Raw genomic sequence first — 17868 nt, 5'->3', positions numbered from 1 at the left:
CCACTAGAGTCCAACGCATTCTCCCTAGTTGCCACGTCAACCCCTTTCTCTCTAAAATACCTTCCTTCCTTGGTGAACCTCTTAGTGCATTTCGCATTGGGTCCCACCAATGAATCCCCCAAATTAAGGTTTTCAAGTAGAATAGAACTCTTATCCACAGCATGAACTGTTTGAAATTCAAAATGCTTGGTCGAAACACACCCTTCATTCTTATCATTGGGTCTCACAAATGAATCCCCCAAAGTAGGGTTTTCAATTTGAATAGAAGTCTTACCTGTAACATGATCATTTTGAAATTCAAAATGCTTGGCTGAATCACACCCTTCATTCTTATCATTGGGTCCCACCAATGAATCCCCCAACGTAAGGTTTCAATTTGAATAGAAGTCTTACCCGAAACATGGACATTTTGAAATTCAAAATGCTTGGCTAAATCACAATCGTCAATCTTATCTTCGGGTCCCACTAGTGAACTCTCCAAAGGAGAGTTACCAATAATAGGAGGTTATTATTAGAAGCATGTATGTAACTTTTGGAACATATTGTGGAGCTTTTCAAGATACTTAGTGTGTATTTCTTGTATCAAGTACTATTTTTCAAAGATGTCAAACATATCTTGGTAATACGGGAGGCCACTAATAGCTCATAGGAGGAAGAGCGAGTGTAATTACTTTAAGAAACAAATAGGAGGAGGTGGGGCCACTAGATTGAAGGTGCATCTAGCTGGTGGAAAGAAGGATGTAGTAGGGTGTCAAAAGGTGCCCGCAGAGGTCAAGAAGGCAATGGCCTCATATATTAGTGGGGGAAAGCAAAAGAGGAAAGAGAAGAGAACATAAAGGGAGGAGTTTGAGGATGCATGCTTAGATGACTTTTCAGATCTCACGGATTATGGTCTAGATGAACTAGGAGAGTATGGATGTGACCCTGAACCAGAGGCCGAACATATTAGGAGGGCGATGATGATGAGTAGGGAGCAACGGAGGGTTGATGACATAAGGAGGCAACAAAGGTCTCTGGATTGTGGGTCCTCTAGAGAGCCAGCAGGTATGGGAGGCATAGGCAGCTCCCAAGTCCCTATGAGGAGGAGTTAGAGTGTGAGGCAGGAGGTTCCTATCTCAAGGGCCCCTACAAGGGATCAAGCTTTGTCAGCACATCCTACAGATCCGGATCTGAGATTCTTCGCAATGATCCGGCTCTATTTGTGAGGCCTGGGCATAAGCAGAGAATGTTGAAGCACTTATGGGGGAGTGTGAAGGAAAAAGTGGGGATGGCTTTCTCCAAATGAGCTTATTACCATAGTATTCCAGCACATACAGTCCAAAGGCCCTACTATAGAGTTAGGAATGAGGAGATAGGCAAGGTTGGGAGTGGTGTACAAGGACCCACTCCATATGAGATATATAATGTCTATTTGCCTAAGCATAAGGAGGACTTAAATGAGTATATTAAAGGATTAAAGTCCATGTGGGCTCATTATGGAGTGACTGTGATGGTTGATGGTTGGATTGGTCCCACTAGATAGTCCATCATCAATTTCATGTTGAATTGTGATGGGAGGACAGTGTTCCTTAAGTCAGTAGATGCATCCGGTGATAAGTAGGATGCAAAATATATTTATAAATTATTAAAGCAAGTGGTGAAGGAGGTTGGAGTGGAAAATGTTATCCAAATTGTGACTGATAATGGCTCCAACTATAAGAAAACTGGGTTGAAGATGCAGGAGAACTCTAGGTATCAAAACATATAGTATTAATTTTCATTTTTAAATACAAATATTTACATTACATGTACACTTTATGACTTTGTATTGATGCCTTGATGGATGGACATATATAAGCTCTTTTGGACTCCACGTGCTGCTCACTGCATTAACTTAATGCTGAAAGACATCGGAAAGGTTAAGCTTGTGAAGAAACCATGGAGCAAGCCCGACAAGTTAGCACCTTCATCTTTTTTTGTAGATTTTGGCTGAATTTTCACTTGCAACTACTCTTAGCACATCTACAATAAGGAAGATCAATCATTCTCTACTTGTCTTATGAATTTATGATTTAATGACTTATATAGAACTTCTAATGGTTGTATAATTATTTTATTCTTGAAAATTGAGATTGTGATACTCATATGGATGGAATTTTGATAACATTTAAGTTAGTTGATGCATTTGATATACTTGCTTTTCATTTATATGCTTTAAAGGTTCTATATTACATGTTGTATAACATTGCATTCCCTAATCTTACTACATTTCGGTTTCACACTATGGGTAGACTTAGAAATCATACATAGGGTTGTTTCTGACAAATCCAAGGCCACCAACGTGTTCAAAAGGCCTTAAATAAGCTAAATACCAAGTTTCAACCCAATTGGGACCCTAAAACCCACCGAGATGGGCCACTGAGTTGATGCCAAAAAATTGTATATCTCGATCGAGATCTCACCGAGATGGTCGAGATCTCTCTTTTTCAAGGTGGCGAGATCTCTCTCGAGAGCGAGATCTTCTACCATGAACCTAGTAACTAGTTATTATTTTTTCTCTTTATATATTAGACAAAGGCATTTAGGGATGCCACTGGGAGCTTCGGTCATTCCGTGGCCGTATCGGGACCGGAATCCACCCTTGGGGGTATGTTCATTCATTTATTTCATTATATATTTAATTATTATATTGTATCTTTAATTTAGTTATTTAAGTATTGAAATGACTTGGAGTCTATGTTTGTTGCAGTTGAGTGGTGGTTGCAATTTGGACGTGATTCACCCCACTTCAGTGCGATTGCAAGCAAAGTGCTCTCCCAGACATGTTTTGCCGTTGGTTGTGAGCAAAATTGGAGCACCTTCATCCTCATTCACTCAAAAAGGCGCAACCGATTGGGTGTGAAGCTTCTAGAGGACCTTGTCTACATACAATATAATATGAGACTAAGGGAAGATCATATTACATATTAGATAGGGGAGGGACAGAGAGAGTAACAATATTGAGTTGGCCGACATATTTGAGATGGATGATGATGATAACCCAATAATTAACTGGATCAGGGACAGTGGAGAGCCATTGTTGGATGAGAAAGGAGGTCATCCCAGTTGATAGATTGCAGAGGAGATGGGGGCTGATGTGGAGGACTTCATGGCCCAGGAGGGGAGTGCACATGCAGTGCCCACTCATCCCTTTGTGCCACACCCTAGTGCATCCACCCAGAGTGAGGATTTGATTGTTTGGTCTGAAATTGAGGATGATGTGATTCACTAGCGATGACAACGATGGTGATGATGATGATGATGATGATGACGATGAAGATGATAGGGGATGAGGAGGGTGTTGGACCTCGTGATTAGGATTCAGTTGGTCCTAGGGACATACCACTGAGATTCACAGGTGAGAGTCGGTTCACCCATGCGACATAGGATTTCGACCATACTGAAGCTGCATCTCGAGGCCAAAATGTTTCCCCTACATATTCGAGGAAGGGGAAGGGGAGACAACATGACTATAGCACAGAGGGCACACCATCATATACGGGTCCCTACCGTCTGGCTGATGCCGAGAGCTTGGTGGGATCTATGAGATCGATGAGCATTGATGATTCTAAAGACTCCTCCACCTCTAGAGGATCCGGATGGCATAGGCCTACAGAGTCCTCATATAATACTGTTGTGGAGAGTATTGCTTCTACTGGGTCGACTTATGGAGCTTATGGTTATGGAACATATGGTGTCCCTCTTGACTATTAGACTCAGGGTCAGCTACTAGTAGAGCCTTATGGTTATGGAGCTTATGGTGTCCCTCCTATTGTCATCTATCGGAGTCAGCCACTGGAACCATATTGTCAGTATGGACCTTATCCTTATGTTGACAGCTAGGGTGCTCCTTCATTTGTTGAGCAGATCTTCCACTTTATTCCATAGCACCACCAGCCTTTCCATATGCAGTTGAGCCAGTTCCTTATTTGGAGATTCACAACTTCCCACCGTCAGGAAATCTTAGGCATGTGGATGAGGCCACGTACAAAGTTGCAGTTGTTGACTACGTCGACAACTATTTGGGGCAAACATCATGGGACTTGTATTGTCATTTGTACGGGGTGCTGACGGAAGAGGGAGACATGAAATAGAGTAGACTTGTAATTGGTAACATTCTCACTTCTTCTCGTATGTAGTCTATACTTGAAAAGTTGGATGTTACATTTTCAATGTTTTTTTTTTGGTAAAGTAGTAGTTTTATAGTGTTTATTATGGTTGAAATAGATAGTATGCAAGAATCAATCATTTTGAGTCCATATGAGGCCTGAAATTGAAGTTCCAAAATCATGAAAAAAAGTTTCCAGTTTCGGTCGAAATTTTGATCGAAACATAGGAATTTCAGCCTTTGGCAAGGCCAAAATCCAGTTTTGACCGAAATTTGTTCCTTGGGCATGTGTATCAATTAGGAAATTAGTTTATGTCATCTATGGTAAACCACTGTTTAACAATTGGTCTTGTGCGTTCCATAATCTGGTGGCATTAAGATTGAAAATTTGTGTCTATTGCTTAATGCAGATCAGAGTTAAAATAGTCTGTTTTGGTTGGTGGTGACCCATCATTCCACCCCATGATCCCATTCACTCTCTGATTAATTGAGTTTTACGCTTTCCTTATTCTGAGAACCTTGTGAAACAGTAATTCCTCAATTTGGAGTGAAGGTCCAGGAGTTAATGATTTCAGGTCATCAGAAGTAGGTTGTTTCCTATTCATATGAATCACTTCTGTAGCATATGAAATGGGTTCTATAACAGTTGCTAAACAAAGGCATACCCGGTGCATGAGGCTCCCACGACTGCAAGGTCTGGAGAGGGTAAAAATGTATGTAGCCTTACCCCCAGCTCAGTAGAGAGTGTACTTCCTGACTTAACCATTGTGACTGCTTGATCAGAATGTGGCAGCCTTGCCATTATTGCCAAGCTCAGCCCCTTATAATTGGCCATAGAAGATAAAGTAGGGGGGGGGGGGGGGGATGACCAATCCTCCAACGTACTATAAAATTCTTTTGAGGGCCAATTGCATAACAGTTCCATATTTTGAGAGAATTGGCTGACAATAAATTGGTGTCTGCAGCATACTTTGGTTCTATCTTTCAGAGAAGTTTTTATGCTTGCTTGATATGCTCTTTTCCTTTATTTTTCTTTATTCAAAATTCTTTCCCATATGCATGTGGCTTTCTTCAGTTAAGTTACTAATTTAGAGATGTCAAATTGATATTCTTCAATAGGGTTGAGACTTGAGAGTGAATAAACCTTTATGATAGTCAATGGATTGAAGCTGGGCCTCTAGCTGCTGGACTGTGAAAGTAACCTGAAAAATTATGTTTGAGAAGAGCAAAATAGTTGAAGCAAACCTATGTGTACTGAGCCAGGAAATATTAGAAAAAGACCAGGCACAGTGAATGAACCACTACATTAAGATCTAGCTACAAATTTATTTCAGGTTTGCTCTTCATAAGGTAAGGGTTTATTGCAAAATTCAATGACTGATTTTTCCTCCAAGTTGGCTTTCGAAAAAAATGGAAGTTAGATTTAATACTTCAATTTTAGTAGAATTCACTTACATTTTAGAAAATTGGAATCTTGAGTTGGTTCCTTGATTGAATTGATGTTAAATACACCAATTGTGGAATCCATTTTAATGGTCAATTGCATGACTTTGGGATTCTGGTCTGTATGCAGTGGAAGATGAGTTTCCAAGAAGTGCTTGGTTGGTAACCGAATGAGGAGGTTATCTGCAGGGGGTTCAATAACAAGCCACAGTGTGAGTTCTGTTACATTATCATGTAGAGAATATTCTCTTGCTGCTTTTGTTCAAATGAATTACATTTATTTTCACAATTGTTGTCATTGTTGCTGTTATTACTAATTTTATGGATTTAATGTGTCCAAATCCGTTTATCAAGGGAAGCTGCAATACACTTCAAAGCAGTTAATGCATTCAATTTTTGTGGTTATGATTGATCTGTTCTGGACAATACATGTACAACCTTGACATCATAATGATGAATTTAGGCTTTTTCCAACATTGAATTTTATCCTTGTAATTTGTCCTGACTGGCATGGATGGACTTTATTTAATCACCTTATTTATTTTTATTTTTTGGGTAAGAGATCACCTTATTTTGATCTTCTGAGTAAAGGTTTTGGGTACCCCTTTACGTAGGAAAGTTGTTAACTCGTAAGAAAAGTCCTGAGCAGTTAATGTGTCCAATTTTTGTGCTTATGATTGATCTGTTCTGAACACTATATGTATTCTTCATATCAGAGTGACAAACTTTATCCTCTCTATTTTATGTGGGCTGGCACAAATGGACTCTATTATATATTCAGCTTCTGACTTCTGAGTACAGGTTTACATATCTTTGATGTTCTCCCAGAATTGTTATCTAACATCATTCTTAGGACTGCCTGAATTGTTTTAATAGCTTACAAGAAATTGCATTTTGAAATTTGAATGCTGGGATTTCCACTTTTGGCTGTACTTCCTAATCATTAGCACCAAAATCAGAAACTAAAGCATTGATCAAGATGGAGCTTAGATAGAATTGTGGTGTGATTGTGTACCTATCAAAATTCACTGGAAGCCCGAAACAGCTTCTGCATTGGGTTTTCCCTGATTAATCATTTAATTAAGTACTAGACTTGGGTATAAGAAACCTGTTTGTGAATTTTGAGTATTTGATTTGATGTCAATCATGTGTCTGGGTATAAAATGTATAAGACACTGGTATGATCTTCTTCTTTTTATGTTAAAAAATGCCCATGGTTCCTTTTTGTGCCACAAGCACCTTTAATGTATAAATCTGCAAACATCAAGCTCATGCTTTCAGCCTTCGTGAAGGTTTCTTTCAGATCAACTATTCTCATGTTTCTCTACAAAAACATTATCCAACAATCTTGTGTTCCGAGATAAAATGCTCAAAACATTTTACACCTTGAAAATCCCAGATGGCAGATTGCACTTGAGACTTTGTTGAGCTGACCATGATGAGCATTAGGATAGTCAATTTGGTCTTGAGCTAAGTTGAGACCTCACTACCTGATTTGTGGCAATTTTGTATGAAAGATGTTTCCAGTTTTGTTTGTAGTTCTTCTCAAATACATAATTTTTTTAATGTGATAGATGAACATCATCCCCTTGGACCAAGACTCTCAACGTCACCTTGACACCTTCTAGGCCATTGTGAAGTTTATCATCCACAAACAAGAAAAGCTCGAAAATACAAAATAATAATGTATTCAGAGGAAGAATTTACACTAAAATAGTAGCAACTTCTCATCATTGAAGGTCAAACTAATTGTCTTATCATCTCCAATTTTTTTTTCCATCATTCTCAAATTTCTGTCATATGTAATAATGTTCTTCTTTTCTTTCTTCATTTTTGGACTTTGCAATGCTTTCATTTTACAATTTAAATGGTCAACTTGATCAAATTCGTATTTAAGCATTCTAACTTTTCTTTTGCCTTGTTGATACTCTATTGTTTTTTTAATACTCTTAGGGAATTGTTCGTCAGTTTGTCATTAACGTATTTTCAGCTTCTTTCTTTCTCCATTGATAATTATTTAATTTGGTTTAGTTAACATACAAATAAAAAGGAAAAAGAAAAATGTTATCAAATATTCCAGGATAAGGTAGAAATATTTAGATAAATAATAAGAGAATTATGTAGTAGTTGCAACATGTAAAACTTTAGATGATTTTTTCAATGGAATATATTATTTAGTATATAGGGGTAGAGGAATTAATAATTGATGTATTTTATTATATATTTAAAAATGACTTTGTTCAATATCTATTCAAACGTCAACATATATAACCATAGGTCGATTACCAAGGTATGGTCACATGCGCATTTGCACGTGCAATTTTTACTAGTATCTTTGTTAAAAACAAAAGAAGATATGTTGAGACTTGTAACACTCATGATGGTAGGTCATAAATGTGAATCATCTTAGCGTTACCCGAACAAATCATGACAGGTTTCACTTGTGCAACATGCACACTCCATGGGGGGCGAGCACACCCTGTAATAAGAGAAAGAACAAACCAGCAACCAAAAAAACTTGTCGAATAACACTGTTAAAATCGAATCAGATTGCAGCAGTTGAACACAGAAAAACAAAATATTCAAAATGAGTTCATCAAAGTGGAACACCATATTAGTCAGATGCTACTGAAGTTGAGGATAGAGAATGTGAACAGAAGTTGAAGAGTTTAAGAGTCAATGCAATTGTAGAAAACTGCAGCTTCGGCAGGCAGTGTATGTACACTATAACATCTCTAAAAACCAAAATAATACAATAACAGCAGCAGAAATCAAGGTAAAATAATTCCACACCATTGCCAAGAGCCTAGTTAGCATGCCAACCTGTTGGAGGTGATAATCAGGCTCACCCTACAAATTTTACATTTGAGTTGATTCTATCAGAACCCTACAACGTAATAACAGTGGTTCATCCATGCGCAACTATCACCACAGGAAGTAGTTGCCATTTTGATAAACTAAAGGGTGTTCTTTGTATGGAAAAGTAAAAAGTGGGATACGCAACTCAAATTCTTGAAGACAGACAGGTCATAGTAGTCCCAAGTCACCCAACACTTGTGATGAGAGGAGACTAAGAAATTCCATAAAACAGAAAAACTTTCACACATCCCCCTCTCCCCTTCTCTCTTTATTTAAATGTCTCTGGAAGTTAAATTCTCTATGGTAGACATACATGGAAACTTCAAATCAACACCAAAACATGATGAGAATCAGTGTTTAGCAAAATAAAGGAGTATCAAATTGAAGAATATTCCAATAAAAAAAAGCAGAAAATGCTACAGTAAGTTGAACATTATGGCATACATTTTCTTGACTGTATGTTTGTGTACTACTTCCAAGTTTCCACTCTCTGTAGGAGTCCATACCTGCACAACTATAGAGGAGACCATCAATAGCTATGATACATGAACAACCATAAACAGCTATAGAATAAATGAATTGAAATGCCAATAGTAAAAATAAAAGGAAAACAGCACTGCACGTCTGCACGCTTATCCTCCCCTCCTTGAACTGAGATGTCTGCCCTTATTGTTGAAGGAGAAAAATAGACATATAAAGAGGTGCTAGAAACAGCTCTGCTAGACAGGGAACTCAATACCAAAGAATAAAAATAGAAGTGGTGGAGTGGAACACATTAATACCTTTATTGTTTTGTCAAGTGAAACTGATAATAGAAACCGATCCCAACAAAGAACAGATGTCACAACTAGTGTATGGCCTGTCAAGGTATTTATGCATTGGAAAGTCTCTAGGTCCCAAACTTGAAAGTAGTTCAACAGTCATGCCAAAGATTAGCATCACCAAAACTTACCAAGAAATATTAGAAGCAAAAAAGGAGAATTATCATGATTAGCAAAAAATGAGAATCATGGGGGTTAAATACATTTATTATCCATGCAATCTCAAAATTTTCAGGTTGGCAAGTGTGATTAACAAATTGTCTAAAGTAAAATCTAAAACATGAAGTTCAAGTAAAAATGAAACTATTATTGGGAGTATCACTTTTTATCAGGCCTTTAAATAAAAAGTAATTAGACTTCATAGTATTATTAATCATGCTATTATATGAAAGTACGTACTTTTGTTTGTGGCAAATCTTTCATTGGACAAAATTGTCCTATTTTTCAACAAAATGACTATGCATATATGGTTGTTTAGAACTATGTATTCTAATTGTATTTTAGGGTGACAATGTCCATTCATTGTTTTTATAAATTTTTTGTAAGTCTATATTATCCTTCTTTTCAATTTATAAAGACTTATCATATAAATATGAGCAAATTACACTGACACCCCAAAATGGAGGCTTTAAAACATTGACACCCCACTTTATGTTTAAAAAGCACAGAGACCCCAAAATTGGATTTTTATTAGATATATTTGTCAAATTTGTCACTGGAAACCTTTTCAAACTCGTTTATTATAGGGATATTTTTAAAAATAAACAGTGATTTAACTGTTTTCAGTGATAAATTTGACAAATATATCCAATGAAAATCCAATTTTGGGGTCCATGTGCTTTTTAAACATAAAGTGGGGTGTCAGTGCTTTAGGGTCCCTATTTTGGGGTGCTAGTGCAATTTTCTCTAAATATTAGAAAGCAGGTATTTTAATTTTTCCCTAGGATAAAAATGTCAGCCTAGCTATTCTTAACGAACCCACTCCTCATGCGATAACTGATCCTTTGAATGACACAGAAGTTCTATTAACAATTGGAGAGCTTCTGTGCCAACAACCCTTGTGAATGGACTGGTATTTTTTGTCAGTATAATGATCGTCAAATTCATTCAATGTTAGTAGCTTTGCCTTTCACTTTACTTTCTTTTTCTTTTGTTTCTCCTTATATGCAACTCAATAGTTGAGATGCAGTTCATAAATCTTTTTGCCTTTATTTATCCTTTGTTCCTGCCTCTTTTAAATTGTAAAGTTTCTTAGTTGTGTTCTTTATATTGGATTCTCAGAGAGATTTACTACATGAAGCTTAAAGGGTTATTCCTCCAAGCATTGAGAGGCTCAAGAGACCACACAGACTGCAAGTACTAAACCCTTCTCCTGCCAAAGAATTTCTTTTTTTATTTTTTTTTATTTTGGGTTCCTTATTTGTATTGTGTGCCTATTTTGCTACTAGGGCACTTCATCAGAATAACTAGAATTTGTGAGATTGACTGTTCTTTATGATGTTCACATTCAATGCTATGAATCTCAGGAACTTCTCTGCTGGTTTATTGTCTGGTGAAATCGCAAATATCAGAGTACTGAACACATTTGGGAATAAGTCATTGTAAGTCTTTTGTTTTCTCACCTCCCCTGTTCAGATTGCTATTCTGTTTTTCAATATGGTCTGATATTATATCCCAATGATAAAATTGAATGGACATGATCATAGGCTATGCCATCCAAGGTGCTATTACTCTACCTGAATATTGGGACATATGTTATATAAAAATACCTGGATTTGGATCATCTAGCCGATTGTGCTTGGGGCAGTTATGATATCCCTTAGTCCCAAACTCATTCTCTTAATAAGGTGTTTATCCAGATTCTAGAGGCAAATGCAGTTCCTTATTTTTTATTTTTCTCTGTGGTGGGGTTGTATTGGAGGTATGACTTATGAGGATTTCAATTTTTCCTTTCACCCAGTGTTTTAGGGTTAGATTAGATGCCTTAAGGGCTCAAACCAGGATTGATAAAGAAGTAATAATGGAAGAGACCTGGCTCAGTCTGTGTTGGCCTTTCTTCATTTCAGCCAGGTATCAACCTGGAACATTGTATAATCAATCCAATCTGATCCATATGTGGATTGGCAAAGATTGACCGGATCCTGTATCCTGTGTTCTGAATTCTTGCTTGTAAGAAAGGTACATACTTAACTAGGATGGAGAATGATGGTCTTTGACCTATAAATCAGGCCCTGATTTATTGGTGTTTATTATGCAGCAGAAGTTTAAGAGGGGGGAAAAAATTGGACAAAGCTCAATAATAGAAGTGGGCAAAGTATTATATTGTTACTGCTGTTGGAATCATAATGTTAAGCCGGGCATTTTCTGAAATGTTTTAGCGAGCCATACAAAAACAACTTCTCAGCCTCATCCTGCAACTACATGCATCTTTTCAAAACAAAGAAGGGAAAAACTTAGGCCCTTACAGAGGGAAAGACAAGCAAGAGGAATGCTGGTGACGTTATCCACCATAATTTTGCTGCACAGTGATGTCTACCATGCAAAGGGGTTATCCTGCGTGTTTTTTTATAGGTCCTAATTCAATAATCTTTCAGACAATTATAAGAGCATTAACATATAACAAAGTTGGATTTGAAGTGATAAAATAGAAATAAGTCCACTAAGTTTTATGCTAACCAAATATCATGTGTTAGAGAGAAGGATATGTGCCTGATTCCATCATAGAAGGAAATGATGGACTACAGATTGGGTTCCCACCGTCCCAGCTTTCCTGGAAATCCAGCATTTTGGTTGGATAATATTTGGTGGATCTAGGTGACTGGATAATCAAGAATCTTGGAACTTGAAGTGCTAACCATGTCCATAATAGGGATTCCATTCCATCTTCCATGATAGATATAGTTCCATGTTATTTATTTAGCATCACATTATCCATCCATTTGATGTTTCTTCTGTTGCAACCACCTATATCTTGTTTTATGTCATCTCCTGTTGAGCTTGTTCATACAATGTGTTTACAGGTTTGCTAAAGCTGTGGTAGACAAATACTAAAACCATGTCGGAATACCTGGGTTTTCCCAACAGTGCTACCACACAAAGAAAAGATCAGACCAGAAGGCAAGCTATGCAAACTATTATTCTTCTTGAAAAAAGTCTTAGTCTTCATAGAGTTACTAGGCTTTGCCACTTCTCCTAGATTTGCAATTGACGTTGGCCAAGTTATCTATTCTCTTCTTCTAGATTCATCAAATGTAATTTATTGATGTCGGGTTGCTCCATTGTGACTGGTCACTGGTTCAAGTCTATAAACAACTTTTCTGTGAAAGCAGGGTGAGGTTGTGTACATTTTAACCTTCTTCATACCCTATGTTGGCAGGAGCATGCTGCAGCATTGGGAATGTCCCTATCTACCAAATGTACACTATTAAGTGAAATTGTTTAAAGGCTAAAACCAAGTTGACCATGATGAATCATTGGGACTATCATCTCCTTAATGGAGTTCTTATCACAGTATTGTTGGCAATGTGAAATCTAGTAATCTAATGATTGTCATCATTTGTGCTATGCTGTAGCTTAGCTAGCTCTATGGACTTTTTCATTAATAAGATCTCTTTGTTAATCATTAATCTGATTAAGGTGTCTTTATTTGTCACGCATATTATGAAATTCCCTAAAATCCTAACATGATAAACCTTCATTTCAGGTCCACGAACTTGGGGTGCCAATAGAAGGCAGCTGTGGGTCATCAAAGTCGAGGCCGTGGGTCTGGAAGTTGAATCTATGGACACAAACGATGAAAGAGATGACCAGTCCACCTTTTGGGATTTTAAGAGGAGAGAGAAAGTTAACATGGATGGGTTTAAAAGGCGATTTTGGCATGCAAGAAGGCACCAATGCCAAGGTAAAGTATGCCATTGAGTCAATAATGTTCAGAGGTTTCAAACCTTTGAAGCTTTGGAAACCATATTCGTATGAAGAAGCTGTTGGGGTGGTCTCCGGGGGACGGTTGATCAAATTGATTGTTGTACCCAAAAAGGGCAATTTTGGGTTTTAAGTCTTGAAACCCTATTTATTGTTTTCTACCCTTATAAATGAATTATTTGTGTTCTTTGGAGGTTGAGACCTTAGGAGAAGGGAAAAGCTTGGTGTTGTGTCAAATCATTAAGGATTCAGGCATGACGAAGCACGAAAAGTAGAGATGATCATGTGTTGAGGTAAGAAGACCTCTAAAACCCTATTTGCAACTATTCTTTTATGGTATTTAAGATGATTGATTGCAATAATGGTGGTGGTTGTGGTAATTGGTTTGAATTGAATGGTTGTTTGTGTTTTCCTTTGTGTCTCCCAACCCTAATGGGTGATGGATTGTGTTATTCCTCCCATTTAAGATCGATTCATCGTCTCAAAGATGCCCTTGCGCAACACTTGGTTAACCAAATTAGGGCTTTTTAGTTAGAGACTTGTTTGGAAGGTGTTTTTGGGACATTATCACTATTTTATTGCAGTCCCAAAAGTTCTTAAAAGTTTGGATTTTGAAATGAGCAAGTTTGAGCATGGTTCATGCTCACAACTAGGTGGCGGTGGACCGGTGGGGTCACCTGGCGGTAGACCAGCTTTGACCAACCGCCCCTATATGGTTGGTGTGATTTGGGTTTGTTTGATGCTTAGTTTGGTCCCCAACTTGAACCTAGTTAAATCTACATGTTTTCTAGGGTTCTTATAGCTTGTCAACATTTTAATTTGTGGATTTTCTTGGATTCTTGGAGATCATTTTTGTCGTTGACAAGTGAGGAATACATCATCATGTATTTGTGTATTTGATTTATATTCTGCTTCATTCTAGTATAAATGTCATATGTATTTTTATGATTAATGTGGTGAGACTTGGCACGCATATATGGTAATATGACTTTATTTGTTATGTTATTCATCATTTATTTCATTTCAAGTTGTGACTGTCAATATTATGTGTTAGGAATTGGGTGCTAGGACATTATTTATATATCAACCTAAGTTTGTGGGTTCGCCCATTATCCCTGGTGCCTTTGCATTCACTTAACTATGTACATTGTCAATAGGTGTTTAGATGCATTGGTTAGCTAACCGTTGATGCATGCTACTACCCATTTAGCATTGGGTATTGAAGTCGAGTTACCCGTGATAGAAGTGGTTGGGTCCTGTGGGCGTCTAACACGATGTGTTATTTCCGTGAGGAGACTTTAGACTCACTATTATCATGCATTATGAAGGTTGCATATATGTGAAGTGTTAAGGCTCGTGGGCATCCAACACGATGTGTGATTTCCATGGGGAGACATGAGAATGTCTACTTGAAGCATATGTGGACAACCATCGGGTTACAAAATGCTAATCCAGCATGATGTGCGACTTTTGTGGGGAATAACATTTGTAAAAGAGAATGATACATGGACTAAAAGGGCATTTGGCATGAGGGAAGGTATCCGAATCATATGAAGTATGAAACATAGATGACTTTGCATTGTACTAGGTTTATCCCTGACACGCGCTAGTACTTATTGCCATATATATATATATATATATAGATTACACATTGTTTTGTGTCCAAATCTCTAACTATGGTGATTGATGTTGACCTCACTTAGTTCTGAATCCAAGTCACCCTCAAATATATCTTTTCTTTAGATTCAGTTGTAGGTTATGAGGACCAAGGAAGAAATTTTATTGATACCAAAGTTTCGACTTAGGGAAAGGTCGAAATTTTTTGGTTTCAACTGAAATTTTGGTCGAAACGTGTGATTTTTTCCCTGATGTTTCGAACTTCAGTTTCGAGCCTCATATAGACTCAAAATGATTTAGATTCTTGCATTCTACTTATTTCAAGCATTATAAACATAATTGAATTACTAGTTTACAAAAATTAATAAATAAAAAAAAACCATTAAAAATGTAACATTCAATTATATAGTATATATGAGAAGAACCAAGAATATTACCAAGTACACATCTGCTCTATTCCATGTCTCCCTCTTCCCTCTACACCCCATACAAATGACAACACACATCCCATGATGTTTACTCCATATAGTTTTTTATGTAGTCGGCAGCTGTAGCTCAGTATGTGGCTTCATCCACATGCCTAAGATGTTTTGATGGTGGGAAGTTGGGAATCTCTAGATAAGGAATTGGCTCAACTGCATGTGGAAGGGCTGGTGGTGGCTATGGTATAGAGTGCAAGATTTGCTCAACAAATGAAGAAACACTCTGGTTGTTGGTAGGGGCAGGGACACCACAAGCTCCATAATGACAGAGGTTCTAGTGGCCGACTCCAACAGGTGACAATGGGGGGAACACCATAAGCTCCATAACCATAAGGCTCCACTGGTGGCTGACTCTAAATTTGATAGCCAGGAGGGACACAATAAGGTCCATAACCATAAGTTCCATAAGTTGACTTAGTAGAACCAACACTCTCCATAGCAGTATCATGGACTCTACAAGCCAATGCCATCCGGATTCTCTAAAGGTGGAGTCTCTCAAATCTTCTATGTTCATCGATCTCATAGAGCCCACCAAGCTCTCTGCATTAGCTAGACAATAAGACCCATATAATGGTGTGTCCTCCATGCCATATCTATGTTGTCTCCCCTTCCCCTTCCTCGAATATATCAACGAAACATTTTTGCCTCGAGATGTAGCTCCAATATGGTTTGAATCTTGTGTCGTGTGGATGAGCTGACTCTCGCCTGTGAATCTTGGTGGTCGTCCTCTTGCTCCCTGACTCACATACTACTGGTACTAGTGGTGGTGGTGGTGGTGGTCCGTCTTTAGGATTAGTTGAATCTTAATCAAAAGGTCCAACACACTCCTAATCCCCTCATCATTGTTGTCAGGGGATGCATGAGTCGCATCATCCTTGATGTCAGACTAGACAATCAAATCCATACTTTGGGTGGATGCACTAAGGTGTGGAATGAAGGGACGGGCGTGCGCTGCACGTGCACTCCCCTCCTAGGCCATGAAGTCCACCACATCAGCCCCCATCTCCTCTGCAATCTGTCCACTGGGACGACCTCCCTGTGTCTCATATTAGGTGTAAGTAGACAAGGTCTTCTAGATGCTTCACACATAATCGGTTGCACCTCTTTAAGTGGATGAGGTTGAAGGTGCTCCAATTTTGCTCATAACTAGTGGCAGAACATGTCTAAGAAAGCACTTTGCTAGTTTGCTTACAAACGTACTCAAGTGGGGTGAGTCATGTCCAAATTGCAACCACCATTCAGAAACAACAAGCATCGACTCCAAGTCATTTCAATATTTAAGTAACTAAGGTAAGAATATAACTAATTAAATATATAATGAATTAACTTACCCCCAAGGACGGATTCCCGTCCCGATATGGCCATGGAACGACCGAAGTTCCTAGTAGCATCCCTAAATGCCTTCATCTAATATATAAAGGGAAAAAACAATAAGTCAATTACTAGCTTAATACTTAATAAATTAGTATAAAACTATAAATTGTGAATATCAAATAACAATCTTTTCTCCATAAGGATGATTGCATGTTTAGATGGATATGGTTCTAACTTCTCCACTATACTTTGGATGGCAAGTATTAAATCTTGCCTCATCCCAAGATTGTCTTTGTAATGGTACTTAGGATTTAGATAGTATGATGTGTTAGAAAAAGCAAAAACAAAATGTAATAGTTAATATTTAGTAGTGTGATAATATAATGAAAATTAAATTGATTCTTGGACTTAATAACTCACTAGCTTATGTAGTGGGTGTTGTAAAATAGACTTTCATCTAACTTAGATGATGTCAAGGATTTTCTTGTTACCCTGTGGGAAGACCTGAACAACTTGTTACTTTATCCTATCTATTGTAGCCCATATGTGTGGTAGAATATGTCTTCTTTGCTGATCTACCATCCTCAACAAATGCACCACATGCTTTAGCATCTTCACCACTGTCCTTACATTATTCCAGAATCTGTCATCGAGTATAGTCAATTGTGCTCTCCTTCCTCATACAGATGAAGAACCCTCCTAGTTAAACCACTACTTTGATGCAAACATGTTCATACAACAAGTTTTCCTACTCTCAAAGCTTTGTAGTGTTATCCAATTGGTAGCAAATCTGGTTATGCTTGGCCTCACTAAGTCACCTTGGCACTTGTCCCTTATCATCTTTAATGCATAGGTGTGGTTATAGATGAAGGTGCTAACTTGTCGGGTTTGCTCAACGATATTCTTCATGAGCTTGACATTTCCTATGTCCTTTAGCATTAAGTCAATGCAGTGAGTAGCACATGGAGTCCCAAAGAGCCTTGATAACTCTATAAAATAAAGTTAATTCTAGTCATTTTATACTTAAGATAGCTTGATTCAAGAGTATCTTCTATTTGTTTTAGTGTTAATTCTCAATCAAATTTTTGTTTTAGTGAGTCTTAATGTTTTAAATCTTGTAAAGGTCTTTTATGTCATTTATGTATGAATATCTCTTGAATTAATGGATGGAATTGATCAATCCTCTTTTTTTTGGCATTGTAGGAGAAGAATATAATGGATGAATAAATGACATGAGACATAGAAGAGGAACAAAGAACGAGTCTACTCAATTTGCTATAGAGAT

The sequence above is a fragment of the Hakea prostrata genome, chromosome 7 (assembly GCF_041222555.1).
Source record: "Hakea prostrata isolate BN-2017 chromosome 7, UWA_Hpros_2, whole genome shotgun sequence".
In the NCBI taxonomy this organism is placed as follows: Eukaryota; Viridiplantae; Streptophyta; class Magnoliopsida; order Proteales; family Proteaceae; genus Hakea; species Hakea prostrata.
The sequence above is the reverse complement of the archived record's forward strand: the minus strand, read 5'-3'. Positions refer to the sequence as shown.